This window comes from Protopterus annectens, chromosome 8.part0, assembly GCF_019279795.1.
Source record: "Protopterus annectens isolate FY-2018-M chromosome 8.part0, PAN1.0, whole genome shotgun sequence".
Lineage (NCBI taxonomy): Eukaryota > Metazoa > Chordata > Ceratodontiformes > Protopteridae > Protopterus > Protopterus annectens.
In genome coordinates this window covers 1,192,279,193-1,192,294,797 of record NC_056741.1, presented here as the reverse complement: position 1 = coordinate 1,192,294,797, position 15,605 = coordinate 1,192,279,193, and the positions used below count along the sequence as shown (strand labels likewise).

General features: G+C 41.4%; 1 protein-coding gene across 2 annotated transcripts in view; it reads right to left on the bottom strand.

Annotated features, from left to right (window-relative positions):
• LOC122809295 overlaps positions 1 to 15,605 on the bottom strand; it is a 328,407-nt gene that overhangs the window by 99,935 nt on the left and 212,867 nt on the right. The gene's annotated exons all lie outside the window — the stretch shown is intronic.

Here is a 15,605-nt window from a genome sequence, read left to right as displayed (position 1 = left end):
GGATGGGTGAAAAGGTCTTCAATTTGTTTCTGAAACCTGGATGTTGGATTGATGGTCATAAATGAATAATATTTTTGATCAGACAATTGTCTCGTGGCTTCTTTATCATAGTCAAGCCAATTCAAAATAACCACAGCACCCCCTTTATCGGCTGAAATGATTACAATATTTTCATTTTTCTGTAATTCAACAATAGCCTGCCTTTCGGCTGAAGAAATGTTGTTGGTTTTCCAACGTGAACCTTGACCAAAGAAATGTAAATCCTTGAGAATATTCCGCTGAAATTGAAGTACATTAGGATGCATAGGTGGATTAAATTTGGATTTGTGATAAATGAATTTATCACTCATAGCACTACCCGAGTCACCAAAAAATAGCTTCAGATTTAGTAGTCTACAGAAAGCAAAGAGATCCTGGGCCATGCTGTCTTCAGTTGTTATAAAACCAGGTATAAATGATAGACCTTTGTTTAACACAGACAATTGAGTGGAAGTGGGTACAAAATCAGACAAATTCAAAATGTTATTATCAAAAGTAGCATTTATTTCTCCATTACCATTTTCAGTAATCCCTGAATGTTTGTAATGCTTTCTGTGTTTTCTGCCCCCCCCCCCCCGTGTTGCTTGGACTTAAAGGGGCAGAACCTGGGGGTCTTTTGGGGGCCGATGAACCCAAAATGGACTGAGGCTCACTATCAGTGAGGGATGATACGTCCTCAGTGGATGACCCTGAAGTGTGTCCAGATTTTTTAAGGATAGATCTTGGTCTTTTTTTCCTAGAAGATCTATTGAAGTTTGAAGTAAACCTAACTTGGTTTATGTTCACAGTAAAAGGGTTGGAACCCTGGTAATCACCTTGATCCCTCTGAAATTTTTTCAACTTTCCAGTGCGTAATTGCTCTTCCAATATTTTGATATCCCCAGCTATTTTATTAAGATGAGATTTAAAGAATGGTTCCTTCTCATAGGGTTTGATAGCCTCAACTAGTCTGGAAACAGACTGGATATCAGAGTCTATGGTCCTATCATAGAATTTGGATAATGATTCAACAAAAGAGATGGTCGCTCGTTGTTGGATAGAGGACCATTGTTCAATGAGTTCCTCATCCGCATTTGAGACCAGGGGCTGAATACGCACCCTTAGTCCCCTGGGTGTGATGCCCTTAGCTAGATAAGCTTTAAATAACTTTGAGTGCCATATGTTGGATCGCAGGGTTTTGAGGTGTATGAATAAATCTTGAAAAGCTGAAGAGCATTTGGATTCAGCGTCCAAGCATACAATATTGTTTGTCAAATTGCCAGTGTTGCAACTCAAACCAAAAGCCCTAAGATCTTCCCTATCCGCAGATAGTCCAGATATAAAACTGGCAAAATCCATATTTAGAATTGAAGGCTGACAATAATAGTCCTGAAACTAAGTCAGCAGTCTTAAGGGACGATAACAGCTCTGAGAGATATATAAATCCGCTGTGTCCCTGAAATCAATTCAAAAAGTTGGATAGGACTCTGGACTCTGAAAAATGTATTATTTTTCTATAACAATAGTTTGATCAGAGGCATATGCATCAAATTTTGCATTATGAAACCCTAATGAAGGAAGAACCATTCAACCACATAAAAAATGTGTTAGTATAAAACCAAAATATTGTGGATTATGCCTAAAAATTGATGGAAAAAAAGTGTGTGTATGGGTACCCAATACAACCCTAATAACCAAATATAAAGATGAAATGTTGATTGTATCTGGGCATATATTACAATGCCTGATAACAGAATCAGTATATGTATATATGAATGAAGCCTGGAGTTTAGTCCGCTGGCTGTTGATTTATCCTATATCAAAGAGAGTGAGCCAAAGTCTGTTCAACCGATACTATAACTGTATCAAGCAAAAATGACAAAAATTTGAAACACACCTAATGAGCAGCGTACTATCCCAAAGTATAGATATTGAGCACTTATAACATATAAGTATATATATGTGTATAAATAAGGCCTAAGACTAGGTCTCCTGATAATTAGTCTTTTCTGTGTCAGAATTAGTGAGCCAAAATCTGTACAACCAATACTATAACTGTATCAAACAGAAATAACAAAGATATATGCTCCCCTAGTGAGCAGTACAATATATCAAAGTATAAATATTGAGCACCACATGAAGTGGGATAGTGGTACATATATGTTGAACCCCTGAGCAATATTCCAAATAAACAATGTCAAGCCCAGATCAAACAAGAAAGTGTTGAATCAGCGACATATGTAAAGATAATAAGCTGAGATATTTTGGCAAGATAGGGACATATGTGAGACCAAGTTATGGTCCAGTATAATATACTAAAATTCAAAAATTGCAATCAATGTCCTTCAATAGTGTAGTGGCAACAATAGAATAGTCACATGCAGTAATTGGTGGACTTGACATATGCTCTATCAAGTTATGTTAATGTGGGTACGCTAGGACACGGCAATTCATGCCAAATAAATAAACATGTTGCCCAAAAAAAAGGATATGAGCTACTGTTCAAAAGACAAACTCGAAAACATGTACAAAGTTTGAACATGCACATAGTTCTAGTGATAATTCACATATGAAACCCCATCGCCAGCTTGATGCTGGAAAAAATGTGAATATTTTGACCATAAAAAAAGAACTTAGAGTCCCTTAATAGTCAATGTTATGGCATAAAGCTGTTCAAAGAACAAACTGAGACATGTACATAATTTGAACATACACCCAGAAATACAATCACCAAATATTGTAATGTAAATGCGTAGAAAATATTTTTTCACAATCCAAATATGGCCGTAAAAAACATTGATCTGCCAGGATATTGGCAATATCCTTGGCATTAGTATATTTAATGCCATTCTGATGTAGCTCAGGGCAGATCTGAGCATTGCCATTTAGATTCTTGACATAACTATAGAATGCCTTGTGGTTGTCTTTGGAATCTTTGGCAATTTTATTTTTATAACTAGCTTTTGAGGATTTTATAAGGGATCTCAGCTTCTTAATGAGGCTGGTAAGGGTTTTTTTTCCATCCTGGGATTTTCCTCTTTTCTGCAACAATTTCTTCCTTCTGTTGTATAGTTTGTTTACAGCAGGGGACCACCAGATTCATTTCCTTTTTTTTGGAAGAGAACATCTTGGTTCTAGTTGGGATAGCACAATTCTTGCACGAGTGGATGTGCTCTTACAGTGCCTTAGTGTAGGATTCAGCAGTCAAACTTTCAGATCCCGTCTGCATGGGTGTCATGAAGTCTGTCACTTCTGACTTGAGTAGCATGAAGTTGGCTTTGGAGAAGATTTTTACGGAGGTTTCCTTACTGGGGGGTGGGGATGGGATGTGGATATCAAGGGTGATTTGCTTATGGTCAGACCTGACCAATGAGGGGGTGACCACTGTTGTGGAGCATCTATCTCTCCTGTTGGTAATGACCAGGTCTAGGATATTGGAGCCCTTCGTAGGACAGTGGATTAGTTGATGCAGGGCATTGGAATTTATGAAGTCCAGGAACTACTGGGAAAAGGTGTTGGTACCCGAGTAGTTTTCCCAGTTAAGGGTAGTTGAAATCACCCAGTATTAGGGTGTTTGGTTGTATCTTAATATTTTCCAGTATGATTAGAAAGGTGTAGTGAGAATCTTGTGGCATGGTGGGAGATCTGTAGCAAGCTGCAATTTGGATTGTAGTCTTACCTAGTGTTAGTTGCACCTGGAGAATTTCAGATGCATTGTGTTGGGCAACTAACCTGGAGGTAAGAATATCCTTAGTGAATATGGACACTCCTCCGCCTTTAGTGTTTAGGTCTTGGTTTTGTGGCCGAAATGTGTGATAAGAGTTGCAGCCTGGTATTGCAGGGGTGCTCTCTGAAGCCTTGAACCAGGTCTCAGTTACTGCACAGATATCGATATTCTCCATTTTTAGGAGTGCCTTGAAAGAATGCATTTTGAGGTTTAGACTTCTAGCATTGAGTAGTATTACCTTCAGATTTTGCATGCTTGTATCTGTTATGGTGGTGGTTTTGTCCTTTGAACCTTGCCTAAAAAAGTCACTATAAGGGTGGCAAGAACTTTAGCCAGTAACCTGAATCCCAGGGATGACAGGTGCAGACCATCTCTGGCAAAGCATTGTGGTTTGTCGATCATGTCTTCCCAGGCAGACAGATACTGGATCCCCTATGAATGACACCAGAAGCTTAGCCAATTGTTGAAGTCAATCATTTTGTCCTTATACTTCGGTATCATTCTGGGTGAAGGCAGGATGCTACTCAGGGCTAGGGTTATACCTGCCTGGGCCACATGATCTGAGAACTCTTCCGTGTCTCTTTTCATGTAGTCCAGGGAGGTATGTCTCAAGTCATTTACTCCAACATGGACGATGACAAAGTCATATTTGTACTTGTTGTGGAGTGACTTGAGTGCATGCATTATGTGGCAGATCCTGGCACCTGACAGGCAGCTGACTGCACCTTGTTTAGCCTGGTGAGTGGCACATCAGTGTGCCTGACTATAGAGTCATCTATGACTAAAGTGTTGGGTATATTGTCTTGCCTTAGGGGCTGTTGGGTGGCATACTGGTGTTGTGAGCTGTGTCACTTTGGTTGTGACTGGTGTTTGCGTTTCAGTTTCAGCGGTCCTTGTTGCTTGGGCAGGTTAATGTTAAGGGCCTCTGCATATGTGGGTTTAGTGTTGCTATGTGTGGGTGTTGATGGTGTGGTTTTTGAAGGGCTATGTGTTGCCTGAGGCGTATTGCAGGTGTTAACCTTCTCCTCTTGACTGTCTAGCACAATCTTGGCCGGAGAGAGCTTTACTTCTAGTTTGGCTATGTAAGTGCATCTCTCACAGGTTGTAGTGTTGGTTGGTAGGAGGAGAGGGTTGTCTGTGTACAGGAGATAGTTGCCGCATTGCCCCAGTATGCCCAGATTCACCAGATGGGCAGGAGAAATCACCAGAAGTTGACCCTTGGACATGCCTGTTTAGGTGCTTTTTTTGTAAAGTACAAGAGCTGTTTTCTCTTACCTTTGCAAGGTACTTTGCAATTATAGGCTGTTTAGTGCCTATGATTAATTATTCCTTATTGACAAGGAGAGTTGAGTGCTTGTATCAGTTTCAGGCTTCCTAGTACTTTCCAGCAGGTCCTAGAGTAAGTGCTAGTCACAGGGGTTCAGATTTTAGTGCTACTACTGAGAAACCAGATAGTTCTAAGGTAAAATTTGAAGAGCAGACTTTCTGGCACCTGGAATAGTTTAACTGTAGCCCTGCAGTGCTGCATGATGTGAAAAATGTGCAAACACATGCATTTTTAATCCAGAAAGTTGAAAGGGATATAAATCAGCCCAAAAAGCCTAATAAAATAGCAATTTCAGCACTGAAAGCCACTTCTCTAGCATTAGATAGGCAGTACAATGCTCACCACTCCCACTGGTAAGCAGTAGGACTTCCCTCTACCACAACAAGGTCTGGGTAGCTCTGAATACAGAAATTAAATTCCTGAGACAAGCAAAGCCTGGGATCTGGACTATACTGGCTAGGAAAGGTAGAGAATGAGGAAACAAGATAGTATTTGTTTTTTGTTAAAACAGGCTAAACAATGCAACAATACAGTAAATAAACACAGAAAAGGCTAACGCACTTGAGTGTGTAGTCCTAAACAGTAAATGCAATTAAAAATCTATACAATTAGTAATTTAAAATGTTTTAAATGAAGCAAGGCAAGTGCACAACTGAAAAATGATTTAAGAGGCAGTAATACAGGACATCACTGCAAGCAAAAATGTCTACACTTGAGGACATAAAACATCACAGTGTATAACAGTACACATGTCTGAATATCTTTGCTAACACTAGTACCATGTAGCAGAAGCAGCACAGACACAATCACCTACAGTACACACTATCCCTTGCACAGTTTGACCCCATATTGCCAACTGATCTACAGATATCCTGCAAAAACAGTTTGCTAGCTGCAGGTGTGGAACACAAAGGTCTGCACTGGAGTACAGTCTACTTGGAATAGATCCACACATTCAGTCCAGAAGGGCATACTGGACATGCTCACACACTTGGAGAAATGAAGGCAATGTCAGACTACAACATACTGAAAGGACATACTGTGCATGCTCACACACTTCAACAAATGAAGCCCATGTCTGCCATTAACAGTGGACCATACATATCTGACAGTTGCAGATGTTAGTGCATACAGTCCTCAGTATGCACCAGTCATACTTTGCACACACATTGGATAGGAATACACACAAATATCCAAGGACAACACACTATAATATGCCAAAGTAGACATACATAGATGTGTGGAAGAGAGTGACAGTGACAAAAAGCCTACCATTATGAGGTCTGTACCACGCAGCACACAGACAAATGGCTACAACCACATGATGTGTAAGTGTCACTCACTGTAGTAATTAGCCACTGGTATTCCTCAGCATTAAAGACTCTGTGGTGCTAGTGTTAGCTGTGCAACATAACTGTACAAGGCAGTAGTCATCTAGCAGTTGTATACATGTACCTGCGGAATATAAACCTGCGTGTGCCTGAGTGTGGTGTGCTTACCTCTAGATGAATGGGTTATGGCCCATGCAGATACACTGGCCTCCCAATAACCCTACTATGGCAAGCCTGCTGAGGTCTGTCACTGTGAAATACACCTTTGGGGAAGGGATAGCCCAGTAATCTCTGTGGCATATCTTATAACTGTGTAATGCTGTAGTGTGATAAACTAGTTAGGTAGGAATTCTAATCCCAGACATGGCAATAGTGCGTGCACGTGTGTGTGTGTCTGTGTGTGTGTGTGTGTGTGTGTGTGTGTGTGTGTGTGTGTGTGTGTGTGTGTGTGTGTGTGTGTGTGTGTGTGTGTGTGTATCTCTGTCTGTGTAGGGAGCAATGCTTTTTAGGCTAGTCACACTCACTACAGTTCAAATGTCCTACTTTGGCAAGCCTGCTGATGTCATTCACTTTGAAATAAACCTTTGGGAAAGGAATATCCCAGTAATCTCTGTGGCACATCCTATAACTGTGTAATGCTGTAGTGTGATAAACTAGTTTTGAAGGAGTTCTAATCACAGACATAACAACCATGTGTGTGTGTGTGTGTGTGTGTGTGTGTGTGTGTGTGTGTGTGTGTGTGTGTGTGTGTGTTTGTGTGTGTGTGTCTGTGTAGGGAGCAATGCATTTAGGCTAGTCACACTCTCTATAATTCAAATGCCCTACTTCTGGCAAGCCTGCTGATGTCATGCACTTTGAAATATACCTTTGGGAAAGGAATAGTCCAGTAATCTCTGTGGCACGTCCTATAACTGTGTAATGATGTGGTGTGATAAACTCATTAGGTAGGAGTTCTAATCCCAGACATGGCAGCTGTGTGTGTGTGTGTGTGTGTGTGTGTGTGTGTGTGTGTGTGTGTGTGTGTGTGTGTGTGTGTGTGTGTGTGTGTGTGTGTGTAGAGAGCAATACTTTTTAGACTAATCAAACTCACTCCAATTCAAATGTCCTACTTTGGCAAGCCTGCTGATGTCATTCACTTTGAAATACACCTTTGGTGAAGGAGTAGCCTGTTAATCTCCGTGGTGTGTCCTATAACAGCGTAATGCTGTAGTGTGCTATAGTAGTTCGGTAGGGGTTCTATTCCCAGACATGGCAAGCGGGGATGTTTGTGTGTGCATTTATTTGTCTGTGTAGGGTTTAATGCTTTTGAGGCCATTCACAGTCACTACAACCTCCATTGACCTTCTTTGGCAAGCCTGCTGATGTCATTCCCAGTGAAATACACCTTTGAGGAAGGAGTACTCCAGTAATCTCCATGGTGTGTCCACTAACAGCATAATGCTGTAGTGTGATATAGTAGTTTGGTAGGGGTTCTAGTCCCAGAGATGGCAAGTGTGTTTGTTTGTCTGTGTAGGGTGCAATGCTTTTGAGGCCATTCACAGTCACTACAACCTCCATTGACCTTCTTTGGCAAGCCTGCTGATGTCATTCCCAGTGAAATACACCTTTGGAGAAGGAGTACTCTAGTAATCTTTGTGGCATGTCCTATAACAGCGTAAAGCTGTAGTGTGATATAGTAGTTTTGTAGGGGTTCTAGTCCCAGACATGGCAAGTATGGATGTTTGTGTGTGTGTTTGTTTGTCTGTATAGGGTGCAATGCTTTTGAGGCCATTCACAGTCACTACAACCTCCATTGACCTTCTTTGGCAAGCCTGCTGATCTCATTCCCAGTGAAATACACCTTTCGGGAAGGAGTAACCCAGTAATCTATGTTGTGCATCCTATAACTGTGTAATTCTGTAGTGTGATAAACTAGTTAGGAAGGAGTTCTAATCCCAGACATGGCAAGTGTGTGTGTGTGTGTGTGTGTGTGTGTGTGTGTGTGTGTGTGTGTGTGTGTGTGTGTGTGTGTGTGTGTGTGTGTGTGCCTTTGTTTGTCATTTGCATCCTGTGTGGAGGTGGCTGTGAGTGTGTAACAACTGGACTAATTTTACAGTGGGTTTTTCAAATTTCTTATATGATGGCCCTATTATATGTCAAAATGTCCACCTTAAAAAAGTAACAGATGTCAAATAGCCAAGAGGCTCAGAAGCCCATCCATACCCCTACATGTGACATCAAGGCCTGGCAAACAAATTAAGCAACTCTTGTATTACCCAGAGAACACTCTCAACCCATGTCTCATACACAAACACACTTGCCTAGGCAACAACTGCTATGTTGGTAGTACCCTGCACATTGCCCAAAGATAGTAACCATGGTGTAATTGCAGTGGACTACAGAGGGCATGGCACGCTGTCCATGAGTGCAATAGGCACATAATTGCAGACAGTGCACCTTCACTATGTTCCCCACTGGACGCCTGCAACAACTGTGGTGCCACCAAATGTGACCCACTAAGGACATACCATGCCTTAAACACATGCCCTGTATGGACAGATGTCACTGACACCAGGGAATACCTGCATCATGCTATCAATGTAGGTAAAGGGTCAACCTGCTATCCATTACCAGTTCCCACCACATGAGGCCAGGACTGGCACATCTGATGATAATCTGTGTACACAATATGGGTCAGACACCCCAGCTACAGTTCCACATGTCAGCGTACATGCATGTGAGACGTACACACATCCCAGACACTGTCCATGTCATGGACTATAGAACACATACATCACAAGCATTGAACATCACTGGCCACACACAATAGTAACCCAGGTGACTGGATGGAGAATACAATACCCATCTGTGTGGGCCAATCTAGACACTACATCCCTGAGCCACACTGCAGATCATTGTCATGTGGCCTGATGCCAAGGTATACCCTTCACCTATCCTTGTATAGCCTTCTGGCACAGTCAGCCACTACACACCCATGAAGCAATGCACCCATGCATGTCAGTACTGGCACTCTGTGTCTGTGTGTGTGGTGTATGATGCTTTTGACCACATTCACACTCATTACATCTCCCATTGGCATACTGAAGCATGCTGTCTGATGTCAGACACCTTCACATACCCTTTGCCCATATAACCTTCGGATAATCCCTGTGGTGCATGTGATACCTGCGCATTACTGTATTGTTGCAAATTAACAAGTTAGGAAGTGTATTCCTGACCCTGCCAAGTGTGTCAATGTGTGTCATTCCCTGAGAGAGTGAGGCTGTGTTGATGCTGACACCTTTTCATGTGGACAGGCACGTGTACTACACCTACTTTATCGCTACTATATCACTGTTGCAGATGTCACTCACCATCACATATACGTTTGGACAGCTCTCCAGCATGTAAGCTATGTGGTGCATGCAATAACTGCATAGACATGTGATAGCAATATATAGTCAGTCAAGAGTTTGAACGCCATACTGGTAGGTGTGTGACACACACATCTTTAGGTTTTACTCTCCCACCCCCTCCCTTACTTACTTTGTCTGTCTCTCTCACTCCCTCTCTGGTGAATATGGATAATTACACCTGCTTTGCTTAGGCAGCAGCTTGTGTTTTGCAAATGATGCTCATGATCAGCTGATGGCCTCTCCATGAATTGCAGTCCTCCTCTAGGTGATTGCATGTGGAACAGCTGTAGTAACATTCACATAGCCAATTGCATGGAAACACACTCCAATATCTAAGGAACATCATGTTAATGCTGGGCCTTTTCATTCATTGTGAGCAGGTCCTAGATCTGATGTTTAGCAAAAAGCATCACAGATGGTTTTGAGATTTACCTCTAACAACATTCATTGTGGAAACAGGCCAACAGACAGGAGAGGGATGTGCCAGCCATGACTATGACTACAGAATGTAAGTGTTGCTATTCTGCATTTGGAGTAATGTCAGTTTAACAGGGTGTGTGTGGATATGGCTGGTCTACATGTTTTAATACCTGTCATGACAGTGCTATGTTTTTGATGAAATTACCATCTGTATGGTCATCTGCAGACTGGGCAATTTGTGGAGCCTTTTGTTTCTTGTGTTACTCACAGAACACCTATCTGAGAACTGCAGAAGCATAGTGTGAGGACTGCAGTCAGCACATGGTGACAGCCATGAGAGTTACTGACTTCATATCCCTCATAGGACATATGTCACAACAAACCCTGGTACGACAGTAACTATATGAGGTTATCACAGCAACATGCCAATATTGGGCCAGTGTTCCTAGCTCCAGCCACAAGTCTATCAACCCTTGTACATATGTCATGCAGTAAGAGGTGCATATGTTCTGTAGACCATTATTTATTAACATCGTACCTGATAACAAGCCAGTCAGATATCAGACTGCTAGACATGTTATGTATAGTAGGGGTTGTTTCTGTGGACATAACCTGGGCATTCTGTGATTGTGTGTACAGTACTGGGGTCCCTGTACTTAGGGTGATTGTTGACAGTATGTGTATTGTGCATACATACCTTGGGCTGTGCACAGACTGTAGTAGATGTCATTGTTCTTAGTCCTGTTCTATCTGATGTCACACGCTGCTCCAGTGTATGGTACCCTATTGGCTCACATGTCTGTAGGGCCAGACACACACGTGTCCCATACCACAGACAGCCATCAGACCACACTGTGCCATGACCCTTTGTATGTAGGGTTATTGTGTGAGTGGCACATATGAGGCTGGTGTTTATCAAACATTCCATATAGTTTCACATTAAGCTTATGTACCATATGTGGCTGTGGCTGTGTTTACATTGGTTGTGGGTATGCACTTTATCACAAGTGTTTGTTACTCTGTGTGTGACATGCATGTAGAGCCCACTATAATTGCAGGTACATGTGTATTCCCCCATACAAAATGTAGTCCAGTGTTGTGGTAGTCTGCCTGTAGTTTGCACAGTGCTTTGTGACATGCCTAGCAACCGAGTCTAATTACTCAGTGTGCTATGTCCAGTTATTTGCAAGACATACTGCTGCCAGGCCACCATAACTGTTGTGTATGTCTGACAAAGCAGTGGGATTCTGTACAGATGTATATCACTAACTTCTGGGTAGTATGTGGCCAAGTGACCTCTGTACCACCAGGTATTATGTGTCAGGACAGACTGGTGTGTGTGCATGCATAAACTGTGTGGGTGTATGTAGTTTAGTATTTTCATGACATACCCATGTACATGGCTATTAACATCCACATTGGGAGGAGTGGTCCACTTGTCTCGCATGAAGGGGATATGTGTACACCTATGGACTGACCACAGAGTGCCAGACTGTCCACATATATTGGTCATATCTCTGCTGCAGTTCACAGGATCATTACTGTACTAGCAGTGGTACTGTACTATAATGTCCTTAGGATGTCTGTCAGTAGCCAATGGCTCACATGTCAAAAGCAGATGTGACCTCCCACACACAACATGTCTGTTAAGACAACCCCTATTACAGTAGCAGCAGTCTACATATATACCTGCAATACATACATGACGGCCCCTTGCACTAAGAGGTGGTGCTGAGGTAGGACTCCACTCCATGTTCTGGACATATGGTAAACATATATCTATATATATATATATATATATATATATATATATATATATATATATATATATATATATATATATATATATATATATATATATATATATATATATATATATATATATATATATATATACATGATATGCACTATAGAGGTGGTGCTGAGGTACTCCACCATATATATGGACATATATATATATATATATATATATATATATATATATATATATATATATATATATATATATATATATATATATATATATATATATATATATATATATATATATACTTATAAACACTTAAATATATACATATACATAGCAATATATGTCTACACATATACAGATATAGATACACATGCACATATAGATATGGATATCTACATATATAGCGACATAAACAGGTATATCTGAATAGATATGTATGCACATATAGATATAGATATTTACATATATTATCAACAAAAATAGGTATATTTGTACACGTAAGATGTGCATATATATATATATATATATATATATAGATAGATATATATATATATATATACATATAGATATACATATATATATATATATATATATATATATATATATATATATATATATATATATATACACAAATAGATCTCCAAATGGCCATATATATGATGCACTATACAGATGTGTAGACAGACATATGTATGAATATACATGTGTATGTACATGTAAACGGGTCTATATTAGAACATCGAAGTTTCACAACTTTGAATGTTCGAATATCGACCCCTATTCAGCAAACATTGAAAATAGTAAAGCTGCAGAACACCGAATTTATTCCTGGGGAAGGAATTCAGTTGGCCATTCCTGTGGCTTTGCTATGTTCAGCACTGTGGTGGAAAGTTAGGGGTCAGGATCAGGCAAGTGTGCGATTGTGTGGACGTGAGGGTTATGGCGTGGGTAGGTGAGTTAGGGTTAGGGCGCAGGTCAGGTTAGTTTGCGATTGTGTGGATGTGAAGGTTAGAGTGAGGTTGGTGAGTTAGGGTTAGGGCGCAGGTGAGGTGAGTGTGTGATAGTGACGGACCTTAGGGTTAGGGTTTGTGTTAAGGTAAGTGGATAGCTAGTGGTGTGTGTGCAGTTTAGTATAGTGTTAGATGTAGGATTTTAGGTGTATGTGTGTGGATTGCTGTTTGTTTGTTGTGTTTGTGTTTTGTGCATGTGTGTCAGAACAGCAAATTTTTTCCCTTGGAAAAAATTTGCTGTTCTGCATGTTTGATGTTATCAGCGTTTGCTGAATAGGGGTCAGTATTAGAGCATTCAACATTTTAAAAAGTCGATGTTCTAATATAGACCCCATGTAAACATATATCAACATATATATATATGTATATATCCATATTCCTGTCATGTGTAAACATCACGGTTGTGTATAGTTTCCCAGATGCATCTCACCGTATGTATCTGATCTGTGTACATTATGACATAATGACATCTGTGATGCAACAGTAATATCAATAACAAGTACTACACAATTGTAAAAGTCAAAGCAATTGTTCAATACTAATCAATATGTGTAGTGACAGATATACTGGAAAAACAACAGCTGTCTTCACAGTGGTCATGGCGTAGTGGTGAACTGTTGTAACTATAGTGTACATGGTCCTTGGTTCAAGACCTGCAAGAGCTGTTTATTTTGTTGCTGGGCAGAACAAGGGCTGTTGGATACAGAGTGGTTAAGGTGGTTTTCAGCAGCTTTAAGTGGATTTGCATGGGTTTGTGCAAAGCTAAGTGGTGCTAAGGTACAGTTAAATGCATGGGAGTGTAGGTTTCGCTTACCAGTTCACAAATCTGCTTAGCTGTTATATTGCAACAATGCTGACACCTGCTAAGCATGGCTTAGCCCTGGTAACCAGTTCTCACCACCCAGTCTGATAACATTGCAGGGTAATGACATCTGTAATAAGTGTATGTAATGCCATGTACAATACATGCGTCTATGTGCTGTCATTGCAGCAGCAAAGGGTGTGTGTCTCAGACATGACACTCACACCCCTTTCAGTACCAAGGGTTGTGAGTGTCATGTCTGGGACACACAAGTATATGAAACATGTACAGCACTGTTATCCATGTGAATGTGTTACATACAGGGGTAGTAACCCAGGGTATGTGCTGTCACACAGGCATGTAGTGTATCATGGCGGTACTACTGTTGACAGTACTTTCCCAGGCAAGAGTAGAGTGCTAAATGTAGTACTGACAACACGCATACCTGCAGGCATAACTGGACTCTGAGGCCTCACTGTCATGTTCCTGGTGTGTGAGCTGTGTCACAGTATATATCCCCTACTGGATAATGATCCGACATGTGGAATGTAACTGTAGGCTACCATCTGTACAGCACATATTAGTGAGGGCTTCCAACATGTAGTAATGGCATACATATTGTTGTCAAACATCTATCTGTCAACACATTCATCCTACTGCATAGTTACTTGCCAAGCTGATGTTTGTCAGTCCTGTACAGATGTGCAGATGGCAGGTATTCAGCTGGGATACGTACAAGCAACCTATGCTTGACTGACACTGACATGTCTGCCCAACTGTGTAATAACTAGCACATATAGGAGACAACACCCTGTACACACCACATGGCATGGGTACCTCCACTACACTACCACAGTCAACAGAACATGCTTGAGTACGTGTCTCCATCACAGACACTAACCATGTGTTGTAATACACGTTCCATACATGTCAACTGGAGCACCTCAGTGGCCATATGCAAGCGGCACCCAGAGGATTGACTGATGCATGTCACTCTCACCCTGAGGGTCACCACAGTGATGTATGTCAATAGATTGCTTGCTAGCACACAGCAGGTGGTATGATACTGCTGTACACACATCCCTGACACAACCCATCTCTCCATGGAGAAAAGCCAGGTACACAGCTATGACCACCTGCGGTGATGAACCCCAGTACTGACACATGTGCATTACCGAAGATAGCAATGTCTGTGTGTTAGTGCACTGTCATTGGGAATTCCATGAGGGCCTTCACAACCACCGCAACACCATTGCCATAATCAGATGTGGCGGCTGCTGTATCAGACATTACATGTACCCTGTTACCCTCCTCTCCCTACTGGCTACATGAGCCTTGTAGTACCAGCACAACAGTGCTGTGCAAATGGGTCGATAGGCATGGGATACCCATTGAGTTCTGGCAAGTGTGTGCATGTGTGCATGTCTGTATATCTGTAGGGTACAGCATTCCAAGGCCACATACTCCTATTACAATACACATTGCCACACAGTAGTACAGATAGTGTTGTTGCTGCCCATAGATGAGGCATGACAATGCAACACCCTACTATGCCTGTGGCATGTGCATTAGATGCATATCCCTGTAGTACCACTGTTGTGATATACAATGGGTTGTATTGCAGTCGTGGGCAATGTGTGATGGTGGGTCATCATGGATTCCAGTGAGTACAATATCCACTGTGGGATATGAGTGCTGTGTACACTGTCATTACACCATGGTACACCCGGCATATGTTCCTATGTACCACTTTTTGGTGACCACTGTCACCATCAACCATGCAGGTAACTGATGCCACAATCCAGCCCAGTAATGCATGTGCTGT